Raw genomic sequence first — 17,368 nt, 5'->3', positions numbered from 1 at the left:
GTTATTGTACAGTAAAGCAATCAGCATGTGGAGTATAATGTATAGTAAGTGCATAAACCTGAAAAAACGGAATATGTAGATACAGAATAGAGCTGCAGATCCCCATAATGCAAGAGCGTAGTACAACAGAATAGAAAACAATAGAATAGAGAAGAGGTCTTTGTGGTCACATGACATGACAGGGAAAGTTTGTTCAGCTTGGACCAAACAGGAAGTGAGAATCACAAAACTGTGCAGGAGGACAGTGACAGAAACTTCTCTATACAGCAGTGTGAGTGGCTGATTGTAAGTGCAGGTACAGTATAGAAGGAATGGAGAGGATGGGAAACACATGGTTTGGAAGGTGAGGGATACTTCCTGGGTCAGAGTACAGAGCTGTAGACCCCGCTATGCAGACCATGCCCCTCCTCTGATCCCCTCCCACCCAGTACAGGCAGCTCCTAAACCAAAGCAATGTTTTTAAATCAACTTACAATTTTGAAAAACCGCGAGCTCTTCTTGCAAAACGCTCTCAATCCAAGTTACCGTTAAACCAAGGTACCATTGTATATTACTCGTGTACAAATGTTCATAGCAAATAAAAATACATACAACTGTGCCATGTGTCCTTGTGGAGAAGATGTTGGGAGTTTAGGGTATGTTCACACTGAGTAAAACAGGAGGAATTCCTGCCTGCCTCAGTGTGAATGGGAAGCCTAGCACACCTCCGCTCTCCCCCAATCTCCGCTCAATGAGTTGATATTCCAGAATTCCGCCTGTTTTACTCAGTGTGAACATACTCTTACATAGAAGCAGCTTAAGGATTCTCAGACTGTAAGAAACAAGATTCTTCACTCTGATTAAACCAAAATTGCATTTTATGGCCTCAATTCTAAGGGTGGTATTACAAGAAGCGATTATCATTCGAATAATCGTTCAATCGGTCGTATTTGAACGATTATCTTTAAGTGTAATAGTAGACAACGATTAAACGACGAACGATTGGTCGTTAGTCGTTTAATAGGTTTTGGATCTATTTTTATCGTTTGTCTTTTACACATTGTTCGCACATCGTTCGTTTGAATAAGATGTCGTTAGCCGTTCCCTGTTCATTCGCAAATTGAAAGGGGAGTGTTCTTGAACTTTGTTGCTCCAATTCAACCGATAATCTTTCCGTGTAGTAAAACGAATGATTATTAGGCAACCGCTATTGCGATCGTTGGAGATCGTTTATCGTTAATCGTTAATTGAAAAAAATCGCTTCGTGTAATACCACCCTTAGTGTCATGTCTGGAGGAGACCGGGCTCTGCCTGTCACCTGCCCCATACCATCCCTAGAGTCAGGAGTATACCGGGTCCATCACCTGCCCCATACCATCCCTACAGTGAGAAGGAGACCGGAACTGCCCATCACTTGCCCCATACCATCCCTACAGTCTGGAGGAGACCACTGCCCATCACCTGCCCCATACCATCCCTACAGTGAGGAGGAGACCACTGCCCATTACCTGCCCCATACCATCCCTACAGTGAGGAGGAGACCACTGCCCATCACCTGCACCATACCATCCCTACAGTGAGGAGGAGACCAGGCCCATCACCTGCCCCATACCATCCCTATAGTGAGGAGGAGACCGGGCCCATCACCTGCCCCATACCATCCCTACAGTGAGGAGGAGACCACTGCCCATTACCTGCCCCCATACCATCCCTACAGTGAGGAGGAGACCGGGCACTGCCATCACCTGCCCCATACCATCCCTAAAGTGAGGAGGAGACCACTGCCCATCACCTGCCCCATACCATCCCTACAGTGAGGAGGAGACCACTGCCCATCACCTGCCCCATACCATCCCTACAGTGAGGAGGAGACCACTGCCCATCACCTGGCCCATACCATCCCTACAGTGAGGAGGAGACCGGGCACATCACCTGCCCCATACCATCTCTACAGTGAGGAGGCCGGGCACTGCCATCACCTGCCCCATACCATCCCTACAGTGAGGAGGAGACAGGGCCCATCGCCTGTCACATACCATCCCTACAGTGAGGAGGAGACCGGCCCATCACCTGCCCCATACCATCCCTACAGTGAGGAGGAGACCACTGCCCATCACCTGCCCCATACCATCCCTACAGTGAGGAGGAGAACAGGCCCATCACCTGCCCCATACCATCCCTACAGTGAGGAGGAGACCACTGCCCATCACCTGCCCCATACCATCCTTACAGTGAGGAGGAGACCGGGCCCATCACCTGCCCCATACCATCCCTACAGTGAGGAGGAGACCGGACCCATCACCTGCCCCCATACCATCCCTACAGTGAGGAGGAGACCACTGCCCATCACCTGCCCCATACCATCCCTACAGTGAGGAGGAGATCGGGCCCATCACCTGCCCCATACCATCCCTACAGTGAGGAGGAGACCACTGCCCATCACCTGCCCCATACCATCCTTACAGTGAGGAGGAGACCGGGCCCATCACCTGCCCCATACCATCCCTACAGTGAGGAGGAGACCGGGCCCATCACCTGCCCCCATACCATCCCTACAGTGAGGAGGAGACCGCTGCCCATCACCTGCCCCATACCATCCCTACAGTGAGAAGGAAACCACTGCCATCACCTGCCCCCATACCATCCCTACAGTGAGGAGGAGACCACTGCCCATCACCTGCCCCATACCATCCCTACAGTGAGGAGGAGACCGGGCACTGCCATCACCTGCTCCCATACCATCCCTACAGTGAGGAGTATACCGGCCCATCACCTGCCCCATACCATCCCTACAGTGAGGAGTATACTGGGTCCATCACCTGCCCCATACCATCCCTACAGTGAGGAGTATACCGGCCCATCACCTGCCCCATACGATCCCTACAGTGAGGATGAGACCGGGCCCATCACCTGCCCCATACCAACCCTACAGTGAGGAGGAGACCATTGCCCATCACCTACCCCATACCATCCCTACAGTGAGGAGGAGACCGGGCCCATCACCTGCCCCATACCAACCCTACAGTGAGGAGGAGACCACTGCCCATCACCTACCCCATACCATCCCTACAGTGAGGAGGAGACGAGGCACTGCCATCACCTGCCCCATACCATCCCTACCGTGAGGAGGAGACCGGGCCCATCACCTGCCCCCATACCATCCCTACAGTGAGGAGGAGACCGCTGCCCATCACCTCCCCCATACCATCCCTACTGTGAGGAGGAGACCACTGCCCATCACCTGCCCTCATACCATCCCTACAGTGAGGAGGAGACCACTGCCCATCACCTGCCCCATACAATCCCTACAGTGAGGAGGAGATCGGGCACTGCCATCACCTGGCCCATACCATCCCTACAGTGAGGAGGAGACCACTGCCCATTACCTGCCCCATACCATCCCTACAGTGAGGAGGAGACCGGGCACTGCCATCACCTGCTCCCATACCATCCCTACAGTGAGAAGTATACCGGCCCATCACCTGCCCCATACCATCCCTACAGTGAGGAGTATACTGGGTCCATCACCTGCCCCATACCATCCCTACAGTGAGGAGTATACCGGCCCATCACCTGCCCCATACGATCCCTACAGTGAGGAGGAGACCGGGCCCATCACCTACCCCATACCAACCCTACAGTGAGGAGGAGAACACAGCCCATCACCTACCCCATACCATCCCTACAGTGAGGAGGAGACCGGGCCCATCACCTGCCCCATAGCAACCCTACAGTGAGGAGGAGACCACTGCCCATCACCTGCCCCATACCATCTCTACAGTGAGGAGGAGACCACTGCCCATCACCTGTCCCCATATCATCCCTACAGTGAGGAGGAGACCGGGCACTGCTATCACCTGCCCCATACTATCCCTACCGTGAGGAGGAGACCAGGGTCCATCACCTGCCCCATACCATCCCTACAGTGAGGAGAAAACCGGGCCCATCACCTGCCCCATACCATCCCTACAGTGAGGAGGAGACCGGGCCCATCACCTACCCCATACCATCCCTACAGTGAGGAGGAGACCACTGCCCATTACCTGCCCCCATACCATCCCTACAGTGAGGAGGAGACCGGGCACTGCCATCACCTGCCCCATACCATCCCTACAGTGAGGAGGAGACCACTGCCCATCACCTGCCCCATACCATCCCTACAGTGAGGAGGAGACCACTGCCCATCACCTGCCCCATACCATCCCTACAGTGAGGAGGAGACCACTGCCCATCACCTGGCCCATACCATCCCTACAGTGAGGAGGAGACCGGGCACTGCCCATCACCTGCCCCATACCATCCCTACAGTGAGGAGACAGGGCCCATCGCCTGTCACATACCATCCCTACAGTGAGGAGGAGACCGGCCCATCACCTGCCCCATACCATCCCTACAGTGAGGAGGAGACCACTGCCAATCACCTGCCCCATACCATCCCTACAGTGAGGAGGAGATCGGGCCAATCACCTGCCCCATACCATCCCTACAGTGAGGAGGAGACCACTGCCCATCACCTGCCCCATACCATCCCTACAGTGAGGAGGAGACCGAGCCCATCACCTGCCCCCATACCATCCCTACAGTGAGGAGGAGACCACTGCCCATCACCTGCCCCATACCATCCCTACAGTGAGGAGGAGATCGGGCCCATCACCTGCCCCATACCATACCTACAGTGAGGAGGAGACCACTGCCCATCACCTGCCCCATACCATCCTTACAGTGAGGAGGAGACCGGGCCCATCACCTGCCCCATACCATCCCTACAGTGAGGAGGAGACCGGGCCCATCACCTGCCCCCATACCATCCCTACAGTGAGGAGGAGACCGCTGCCCATCACCTGCCCCATTCCATCCCTACAGTGAGAAGGAAACCACTGCCATCACCTGCCCCCATATTATCCCTACAGTGAGGAGGAGACCACTGCCCATCACCTGCCCCATACCATCCCTACAGTGAGGAGGAGACCGGGCACTGCCATCACCTGCTCCCATACCATCCCTACAGTGAGGAGTATACCGGCCCATCACCTGCCCCATACCATCCCTACAGTGAGGAGTATACTGGGTCCATCACCTGCCCCATACCATTCCTACAGTGAGGAGTATACCGGCCCATCACCTGCCCCATACGATCCCTACAGTGAGGAGGAGACCGGGCCCATCACCTGCCCCATACCAACCCTACAGTGAGGAGGAGACCACTGCCCATCACCTACCCCATACCATCCCTACAGTGAGGAGGAGACCGGGCCCATCACCTGCCCCATACCAACCCTACAGTGAGGAGGAGACCACTGCCCATCACCTACCCCATGCCATCCCTACAGTGAGGAGGAGACGGGGCACTGCCATCACCTGTCCCATACCATCCCTACCGTGAGGAGGAGACCGGGCCCATCACCTGCCCCCATACCATCCCTACAGTGAGGAGGAGACCGCTGCCCATCACCTCCCCCATACCATCCCTACTGTGAGGAGGAGACCACTGCCCATCACCTGCCCTCATACCATCCCTACAGTGAGGAGGAGACCGGGCCCATCACCTGCCCCATACCAACCCTACAGTGAGGAGGAGACCACTGCCCATCACCTACCCCATACCATCCCTACAGTGAGGAGGAGACCGGGCCCATCACCTGCCCAATACCAACCCTACAGTGAGGAGGAGACCACTGCCCATCACCTACCCCATACCATCCCTACAGTGAGGAGGAGACGAGGCACTGCCATCACCTGCCCCCATACCATCCCTACAGTGAGGAGGAGACCGCTGCCCATCACCTCCCCCATACCATCCCTACTGTGAGGAGGAGACCACTGCCCATCACCTGCCCTCATACCATCCCTACAGTGAGGAGGAGACCACTGCTTATCACCTGCCCCATACAATCCCTACAGTGAGGAGGAGACCGGGCACTGCCATCACCTGGCCCATACCATCCCTACAGTGAGGAGGAGACCACTGCCCATTACCTGCCCCATACCATCCCTACAGTGAGGAGGAGACCGGGCACTGCCATCACCTGCTCCCATACCATCCCTACAGTGAGGAGTATACCGGCCCATCACCTGCCCCATACCATCCCTACAGTGAGGAGTATACTGGGTCCATCACCTGCCCCATACCATCCCTACAGTGAGGAGTATACCGGCCCATCACCTGCCCCATACCATCCCTACAGTGAGGAGGAGACCGGGCCCATCACCTGCCCCATACCAACCCTACAGTGAGGAGGAGAACACTGCCCATCACCTACCCCATACCATCCCTACAGTGAGGAGGAGACCGGGCCCATCACCTGCCCCATAGCAACCCTACAGTGAGGAGGAGACCACTGCCCATCACCTGCCCCATACCATCCCTACAGTGAGGAGGAGACCACTGCCCATCACCTGCCCCATACCATCTCTACAGTGAGGAGGAGACCACTGCCCATCACCTGCCCCATACCATCTCTACAGTGAGGAGGAGACCACTGCCCATCACCTGTCCCCATATCATCCATACAGTGAGGAGGAGACCGGGCCCTGCCATTTCCTGCCCTATACCATCTCTACAGTGAGGAGGAGACCACTGCCCATCACCTGCCCTATACCATCTCTACAGTGAGGAGGAGACCACTGCCCATCACCTGCCCCATACCATCCCTACAGTGAGGAGGAGACCGGGCCCATCACCTGCCCCATACCATCCCTACAGTGAGGAGGAGACCAGGCACTGCCATCACCTGCCCCATACTATCCCTACCGTGAGGAGGAGACCAGGGTCCATCACCTGCCCCATACCATCTCTACAGTGAGGAGGAGACCACAGCCCATCACCTGCCCCATACCATCTCTACAGTGAGGAGGAGACCACTGCCCATCACCTGTCCCCATATCATCCCTACAGTGAGGAGGAGACCGGGCCCTGCCATTACCTGCCCTATACCATCTCTACAGTGAGGAGGAGACCACTGCCCATCACCTGCCCCATACCATCCCTACAGTGAGGAGGAGACCACTGCCCATCACCTGCCCCATACCATCCCTACAGTGAGGAGAAAACCGGGCCCATCACCTGCCCCATACCATCCCTACAGTGAGGAGGAGACCGGGCCCATCACCTGCCCCATACCATCCCTACAGTGAGGAGGAGACCGGGCCCATCACCTACCCCATACCATCCCTACAGTGAGGAGGAGACCACTGCCCATTACCTGCCCCATACCATCCCTACAGTGAGGAGGAGACCACTGCCCATCACCTGCCCCATACCATCCCTACAGTGAGGAGGAGACCACTGCCCATCACCTGGCCCATACCATCCCTACAGTGAGGAGGAGACCGGGCACTGCCCATCACCTGCCCCATACCATCCCTACAGTGAGGAGAAGACAGGGCCCATCGCCTGTCACATACCATCCCTACAGTGAGGAGGAGACCGGCCCATCACCTGCCCCATACCATCCCTACAGTGAGGAAGAGATCGGGCCCATCACCTGCCCCATACCATCCCTACAGTGAGGAGGAGACCACTGCCCATCACCTGCCCCATACCATCCTTACAGTGAGGAGGAGACCGGGCCCATCACCTGCCCCATACCATCCCTACAGTGAGGAGGAGACCGGGCCCATCACCTGCCCCCATACCATCCCTACAGTGAGGAGGAGACCACTGCCCATCACCTGCCCCATACCATCCCTACAGTGAGGAGGAGATCGGGCCCATCACCTGCCCCATACCATACCTACAGTGAGGAGGAGACCACTGCCCATCACCTGCCCCATACCATTCTTACAGTGAGGAGGAGACCGGGCCCATCACCTGCCCCATACCATCCCTACAGTGAGGAGGAGACCGGGCCCATCACCTGCCCCCATACCATCCCTACAGTGAGGAGGAGACCGCTGCCCATCACCTGCCCCATACCATCCCTACAGTGAGAAGGAAACCACTGCCATCACCTGCCCCCATACCATCCCTACAGTGAGGAGGAGACCACTGCCCATCACCTGCCCCATACCATCCCTACAGTGAGGAGGAGACCGGGCACTGCCATCACCTGCTCCCATACCATCCCTACAGTGAGGAGTATACTGGCCCATCACCTGCCCCATACCATCCCTACAGTGAGGAGTATACTGGGTCCATCACCTGCCCCATACCATCCCTACAGTGAGGAGTATACCGGCCCATCACCTGCCCCATACGATCCCTACAGTGAGGATGAGACCGGGCCCATCACCTGCCCCATACCAACCCTACAGTGAGGAGGAGACCACTGCCCATCACCTACCCCATACCATCCCTACAGTGAGGAGGAGACCGGGCCCATCACCTGCCCCATAGCAACCCTACAGTGAGGAGGAGACCACTGCCCATCACCTGCCCCATACCATCCCTACAGTGAGGAGGAGACCACTGCCCATCACCTGCCCCATACCATCTCTACAGTGAGGAGGAGACCACTGCCCATCACCTGCCCCATACCATCTCTACAGTGAGGAGGAGACCACTGCCCATCACCTGCCCCCATATCATCCCTACAGTGAGGAGGAGACCGGGCCCTGCCATTACCTGCCCTATACCATCTCTACAGTGAGGAGGAGACCACTGCCCATCACCTGCCCCATACCGTCTCTACAGTGAGGAGGAGACCACTGCCCATCACCTGCCCCATACCATCCCTACAGTGAGAAGGAGACCGGGCACTGCCATCACCTGCCCCATACTATCCCTACCGTGAGGAGGAGACCAGGGTCCATCACCTGCCCCATACCATCTCTACAGTGAGGAGGAGACCACTGCCCATCACCTGCCCCATACCATCTCTACAGTGAGGAGGAGACCACTGCCCATCACCTGTCCCCATATCATCCCTACAGTGAGGAGGAGACCGGGCCCTGCCATTACCTGCCCTATACCATCTCTACAGTGAGGAGGAGACCACTGCCCATCACCTGCCCCATACCATCCCTACAGTGAGGAGGAGACCACTGCCCATCACCTGCCCCATACCATCCCTACAGTGAGGAGAAAACCGGGCCCATCACCTGCCCCATACCATCCCTACAGTGAGGAGGAGACCGGGCCCATCACCTGCCCCATACCATCCCTACAGTGAGGAGGAGACCGGGCCCATCACCTACCCCATACCATCCCTACAGTGAGGAGGAGACCACTGCCCATTACCTGCCCCCATACCATCCCTACAGTGAGGAGGAGACCGGGCACTGCCATCACCTGCCCCATACCATCCCTACAGTGAGGAGGAGACCACTGCCTATTACCTGCCCCATACCATCCCTACAGTGAGGAGGAGACCACTGCCCATCACCTGGCCCATACCATCCCTACAGTGAGGAGGAGACCGGGCACTGCCCATCACCTTCCCCATACCATCCCTACAGTGAGGAGGAGACAGGGCCCATCGCCTGTCACATACCATCCCTACAGTGAGGAGGAGACCACTGCCCATCACCTGCCCCATACCATCCATACAGTGAGGAGGAGATCGGGCCCATCACCTGCCCCATACCATCCCTACAGTGAGGAGGAGACCACTGCCCATCACCTGCCCCATACCATCCTTACAGTGAGGAGGAGACCGGGCCCATCACCTGCCCCATACCATCCCTACAGTGAGGAGGAGACCGGGCCCATCACCTGCCCCCATACCATCCCTACAGTGAGGAGGAGACCGCTGCCCATCACCTGCCCCATACCATCCCTACAGTGAGAAGGAAACCACTGCCATCACCTGCCCCCATACCATCCCTACAGTGAGGAGGAGACCACTGCCCATCACCTGCCCTATACCATCCCTACAGTGAGGACGAGACCGGCCACTGCCATCACCTGCTCCCATACCATCCCTACAGTGAGGAGTATACCGGCCCATCACCTGCCCCATACCATCCCTACAGTGAGGAGTATACTGGGTCCATCACCTGCCCCATACCATCCCTACAGTGAGGAGTATACCGGCCCATCACCTGCCCCATACGATCCCTACAGTGAGGAGGAGACCGGGCCCATCACCTGCCCCATACCAACCCTACAGTGAGGAGGAGACCACTGCCCATGACCTACCCCATACCATCCCTACAGTGAGGAGGAGACCGGGCCCATCACCTGCCCCATACCAACCCTACAGTGAGGAGGAGACCACTGCCCATCACCTACCCCATACCATCCCTACAGTGAGGAGGAGACCGGGCCCATCTCCTGCCCCATAGCAACCCTACAGTGAGGAGGAGACCACTGCCCATCACCTGCCCCATACCATCCCTACAGTGAGGAGGAGACCACTGCCCATCACCTGCCCCATACCATCTCTACAGTGAGGAGGAGACCACTGCCCATCACCTGCCCCATACCATCTCTACAGTGAGGAGGAGACCACTGCCCATCACCTGCCCCCATATCATCCCTACAGTGAGGAGGAGACCGGGCCCTGCCATTACCTGCCCTATACCATCTCTACAGTAACGAGGAGACCACTGCCTATCACCTGCCCCATACCATCTCTACAGTGAGGAGGAGACCACTGCCCATCACCTGCCCCATACCATTCCTACAGTGAGGAGGAGACCGGGCCCATCACCTGCCCCATACCATCCCTACAGTGAGGAGGAGACCGGGCACTGCCATCACCTGCCCCATACTATCCCTACCGTGAGGAGGAGACCAGGGCCCATCACCTGCCCCATACCATCCCTACAGTGAGGAGGAGACCACTGCCCATCACCTACCCCATACCATCCCTACAGTGAGGAGGAGACCGGGCCCATCACCTGCCCCATACCAACCCTACAGTGAGGAGGAGACCACTGCCCATCACCTACCCCATACCATCCCTACAGTGAGGAGGAGACCGGGCCCATCTCCTGCCCCATAGCAACCCTACAGTGAGGAGGAGACCACTGCCCATCACCTGCCCCATACCATCCCTACAGTGAGGAGGAGACCACTGCCCATCACCTACCCCATACCATCCCTACAGTGAGGAGGAGACCGGGCCCATCTCCTGCCCCATAGCAACCCTACAGTGAGGAGGAGACCACTGCCCATCACCTGCCCCATACCATCTCTACAGTGAGGAGGAGACCACTGCCCATCACCTGCCCCATACCATCTCTACAGTGAGGAGGAGACCACTGCCCATCACCTGCCCCCATATCATCCCTACAGTGAGGAGGAGACCGGGCCCTGCCATTACCTGCCCTATACCATCTCTACAGTAACGAGGAGACCACTGCCTATCACCTGCCCCATACCATCTCTACAGTGAGGAGGAGACCACTGCCCATCACCTGCCCCATACCATTCCTACAGTGAGGAGGAGACCGGGCCCATCACCTGCCCCATACCATCCCTACCGTGAGGAGGAGACCAGGGCCCATCACCTGCCCCATACCATCCCTACAGTGAGGAGGAGACCACTGCCCATCACCTGCCCCATACCATCCCTACAGTGAGGAGGAGACCACTGCCCATCACCTGCCCCATACCATCCCTACAGTGAGGAGAAAACCGGGCCCATCACCTGCCCCATACCATCCCTACAGTGAGGAGAAAACCGGGCCCATCACCTGCCCCATACCATCCCTACAGTGAGGAGGAGACCGGGCCCATCACCTGCCCCATACCATCCCTACAGTGAGGAGGAGACCGGGCCCATCACCTACCCCATACCATCCCTACAGTGAGGAGGAGACCACTGCCCATCACCTGCCCCATACCATCCCTACAGTGAGGAGGAGACCGCTGCCCGTTACCTGCCCCCATACCATCCCTACAGTGAGGAGGAGACCGGGCACTGCCATCACCTGCCCCCATACCATCCCTACAGTGAGGAGGAGACCACTGCCCATAACCTGCCCCCATACCATCCCTACAGTGAGGAGGAGACCACTGCCCATCACCTTCCCCATACCATCTCTACAGTGAGGAGGAGACCACTGCCCATCACCTTCCCCATACCATCCCTACAGTGAGGAGGAGACCACTGCCCATCACCTGCCCCATACCATCCCTACAGTGAGGAGGAGACCACTGCCCATCACCTGCCCCATACCATCCCTACAGTGAGGAGACCATTGCCCATCACCTGCCCCATACCATTGCTACAGTAAGGAGGAGACCAGGCCTTGCCCATCACCTGCCCCCATACCATCCCTACAGTGAGGAGGAGACCGGGCACTGCCCATCACCTGCCCCATACCATCCCTACAGTGAGGAGGACACCGGGCACTGCCATCACCTGCCCCTATACCATCCCTACAGTGAGGAGGAGACCACTGCCCATCACCTGCCCCATACCATCCCTACAGTGAGGAGGAGACCGGCCCATCACCTGCCCCCATACCATCCCTACAGTGAGGAGGAGACCGGCCCATCACCTGCCCCCATACCATCCCTACAGTGAGGAGGAGACCACTGCCCATCACCTGCCCCATACCATCCTTACAGTGAGAAGGAGACCGGGCCCATCAGCTGCCCCATACCATCCCTACAGTGAGGAGGAGACAGCTGCCCATCATCTGCCCCATACCATCCCTACAGTGAGGAGGAGACCACTGCCCATCACCTGCCCCATACCATCCCTACAGTGAGGAGGAGACCAGTGCCCATCACCTGCCCCATACCATCCCTACCGTGAGGAGGAGACAGACACTTCCCATCACCTGCCCCATACCATCCCTACAGTGAGGAGGAGACTGGGCCCTGCCATCATCTGCCCCATACCATGCCTACAGTGAGGAGGAGACCACTGTCCTTTACCTGCCCCATACCATCTCTACAGTGAGGAGAAGACCGGGCCCATCACCTGCCCCATACCATCCCTACAGTGAGGAGGAGACCACTACCCATCACCTGCCCCATACCATCCCTACAGTGAGGAGGAGACCGGACACTACCATCACCTGCCCCATACCATCCCTACAGTGAGGAGGAGACCGGGCCCTGCCCATCACCTACCCCATACCATTCCTACAGTGAGGAGAAGACCATGCCCATCACCTGCCCCATACCATGCCTACAGTGAGGAGGAGACCAAGCCCATCACCTTCCCCCATACCATCCCTACAGTGAGGAGGAGACACGGCACTGCCATCACCTACCCCATATCATCCCTACAGTGAGCAGGAGACCACTGCCCATCACCTGCCCCATACCATCCCTACAGTGAGGAGGAGACCGGGCACTGCCATCACCTTCCCCATACCATCCCTACAGTGAGGAGGAGACCACTGCCTATCACCTGCCCCCATACCATCCCTACAGTGAGGAGGAGACTGGGCCCATCACCTGCCCCCATACCATCCCTACAGTGAGGAGGAGACCGGGCACTGCCATCACCTTCCCCATACCATCCCTACAGTGAGGAGGAGACCACTGCCCATCACCTGCCCCATACCATCCCTACAGTGAGGAGGAGACCGGGCACTGCCATCACCTTCCCCATACCATCCCTACAGTGAGGAGGAGACCACTGCCTATCACCTGCCCCCATACCATCCCTACAGTGAGGAGGAGACTGGGCCCATCACCTGCCCCCATACCATCCCTACAGTGAGGAGGAGACCGGGCACTGCCATCACCTTCCCCATACCATCCCTACAGTGAGGAGGAGACCACTGCCCATCACCTGCCCCATACCATCCCTACAGTGAGGAGGAGACCGGGAACTGCCATCACCTTCCCCATACCATCACTACAGTGAGCAGGAGACCACTGCCCATCACCTTCCCCATACCATCCCTACAGTGAGGAGGAGACCACTGCCATCACCTGCCCCATACCATCCCTACAGTAAGGAGGAGACCGGGCACTGCCTATCACCTGCCCCCATACCATCCCTACAGTGAGGAGGAGACCACTGCCCATCACCTGCCCCATACCATCCCTACAGTGAGGAGGAGACCACTGCCCATCACCTGCCCCATACCATCCCTACAGTGAGGAGGAGACCACTGCCCATCACCTGCCCCATACCATCCCTACAGTGAGGAGGAGACAGACACTTCCCATCACCTGCCCCATACCATCCCTACAGTAAGGAGGAGACCGGGCACTGCCTATCACCTGCCCCCATACCATCCCTACAGTGAGGAGGAGACCACTGCCCATCACCTGCCCCATACCATCCCTACAGTGAGGAGGAGACCACTGCCCATTACCTGCCCCATACCATTCCTACAGTGAGGAGGAGAGTGGGCACTGCCATCACCTGCCCCATGCCTACAGTGAGGAGGAAACCAGGCCCTGACCATCACCTCCCCATACCATGCCTACAGTGAGGCTTGGTGGGGGCAACATCATGTGGGGGGACAGGGAGGCTTGTCAGGTTGCAGGGAAAGCTGAATGGAGAAATGTACAAAGATATTCTTACTGATCACCTGATCCAGAGCGCTCTGGACCTCAGACTGGATGAAGCTTTACCTTCCTACAAGACAATAGCCCTAAGCACAAAGCCAACACTATTGAGTGGACACTGTGGCTGCCCACGATATGGACACTGTTATGGGGTTGAGGGGTCCTATTATTTGGGGTGAGAATATTTTCGGCACAGCCCTTCCATTCTTGTACTGTAATGCCTGTAGTTGCTGCACTAGTCCAACTGCACCAACCAGACTATCTGTAAACTCTGCTGCGGGGAGGTGAGCAATCTGGAAATTCCCTGATTATGTTGGATTATAATACCATCATTACTATACAGAGATTTATTCAGAAGTGATAGAATTCCAAGCACTATAGATATAATGGATATTATCAGGATATTCCTGATGTAAGTGGAGACCCCTGGACTAGTTAGGAGTGGAGGAGTAGACAGCCGTCTCTGACCTGCACCACAGGTAGTGACTAGAGATGAGCGAACCCGAGCATTCGGCATAGCGGTGGCTGCTGAACTTGGATAAAGCCCTAAGGCTATGTGGAAAACATATCCATATATTAATGTTTTCCAGACAGCTTAAGAGCTTTATCCAACTTCAGCAGCCCCCGCTATGCCAAATGCTCGGGTTCGGATAGACTTGAGCATGCTCGAGGTTCGCTCATCTCTAGTAGTGACCTGACAAAGATCAGAAAGAGACGGGCTGGGAAATTTCAGCATCTAGAACATGTATGTAGTGAGTACACACACTCACAATGTATACATATGTATATATACTATGACATGGACCAAATAGTGATGTCTAGAGCTCAGGCCAGAGCTTCTCCTAAATGGCTGGTCTTGTAGGGTGTTCTAGTATATAGAGGTAATTTATCCGATCCCATAGCAGAGCTGTAAAGCAAACTGCTGTAAAAGTTCCTGCTAGTTGGAATACAAAGACACCTGTTCACACAGGGCATCACAGTTTGCTATGTATAGACCTGTCAGAGTGCCCATGCCTATGTGGTATCTCACCACGGTGTTTCTAGTTTAGACATCTTCCGCAAAAGCCTTGTACTTTAAAGTAGCGTGGTGATGAAGGTGCACAGCTGTAGTTGCGCCGGGCCACTCTGCTGAGGGTAGTAGTACTGGTGGTGGTAGTACTTGGTAGGAACCCGGCTAGCCACTTGCCTGATGGAAGTCACGGTATGGGCACGAGGGATAGCAGCTGTAGACCGGGAACCTGACCAAGCGGAGGCCGAGCAATTCTTCATTGTCCTTAGTCAGGGCACCAATAATTAAACCAATGCCAGGGTTCAGAAACAATGGTAGTTGTGCATTTATTGAAACGGTGATAACTAGTGGCAACAGTCTCTCCGGATGCAACCGGTAATAAGGCAGACTTGGATAAGGCAAAGCAATGGCTGATGCTGCAATAGGCTGTGATGATAGCGTACTGAATGATGGGAGTAGTAGTACTGAGAGTAAGATACTGGGCGGAATGAAGCTGAGACGAATACTTGCTGTGAGTGATGATGGGAGATGATGAGAGGAATGACTGAAGAATCGGCACCCAGATCTTTGGTTGAGATGAGAATCTTTAAGACTTGAGAAGTAAGAACACAGCCAGGTCCCAACTGGACTGGAACACCTCTGGTAACGCTGGAGCAGCAGAGCACACATGTCTTTCTCCTGACAGTGGAGAGAAGACACACACAGCCTGTCCCCTTGAAGGTAGAAGACAGGACTCAGGAACAACAAAGCAACACACCCTTCTCCCCTAAAGGTGGAGAGAAGACTGAGATAGGACAGGAAGTCACATGGTATCCCCAGCCAAAGCTCGACGGCTATTGGGGTTACCATGGCAGCAGGGGCAGTTACGTGACATCAAGCCATTGCATCACCACACCATTAACACTGATAACTGAAAATATACAAAAAATAGATGAAACAACAGACCTGAATACTGAGAGGGGTGACACAATATACAGTTTGCAGTGGACCATAGTTTCCAGAACAGGGACAATAAAATACTGACTGACTCAGATATAAGAATACACTTTTGAGAAAGATAACAAGAGGAAAAGTCTGTTCTGGGACACTGCATAGCAGGGCCGGACTGGGGCTGAAAAGCAGCCCTGGCACACAAACCCCACCAGCCCACATATATATTCCCCACACATGTTGAGCAGAAATTTTTACATATGTGAAGTATTACTCCCTGCAGACTATAGAAGAGTATACAGCAGTGATATCCCATAGCAGATGTACATAGATGCTGAGAGTATACAGCAGTGGTCAGACAGTCACAGGTAGAATACAGAGCCATTACAGAGGATCTTTCCCCACTCCTGTCATTGTGCTGTTCCCCTATCCGACACCTAAATAAATTATCTCAGACTGCTGACTAAATGGAATTCACAGACGCTGAAACAAATTCATAACCTGGACCCCAAAAAAATGTATGACACAGGCCTAAAATGCATACCCCAACATGTAACTTCAGACCCCAGGCCACATTAACTTATACTGCAAACTCCAAAGGAAACACAGATCCAAGACTGCCTCTCCCCACACAGCTCAATCCCCTCAACCTCCAATCTCTCGAGTGCACCTCCTCCGTACTCCTCCATTCTCTATAGTGTGTACCACCTCCGTACTCCTCCATTCTCTATAGTGTGTACCACCTCCGTACTCCTCCATTCTCTATAGTGTGCACCACCTCCGTACTCCTCCATTCTCCATAGTGTGCACCCCCTCCGTACTCCTCCATTCTCTATAGTGTGCACCCCCTCCGTACTCCTCCATTCTCTATAGTGTGCACCCCCTCCGTACTCCTCCATTCTCTATAGTGTGCACCTCCTCCAGGTAACACAGAGGGGACACAACCAGAGTGACACTGCCAGGAGCCACACTGTGTGACAATGTGAGTGCGATGTGCTGCATCACCGGCTCTCACACACACCTGTCCTAGCTGATCTGCCTCTTTCTTGCACAGTAAACGCTTAGGGGAAGATTTATGAAAG

Source organism: Dendropsophus ebraccatus, chromosome 1, assembly GCF_027789765.1.
Source record: "Dendropsophus ebraccatus isolate aDenEbr1 chromosome 1, aDenEbr1.pat, whole genome shotgun sequence".
Taxonomy (NCBI): domain Eukaryota; kingdom Metazoa; phylum Chordata; class Amphibia; order Anura; family Hylidae; genus Dendropsophus; species Dendropsophus ebraccatus.
Note: the sequence above shows the minus strand (reverse complement) of the source record.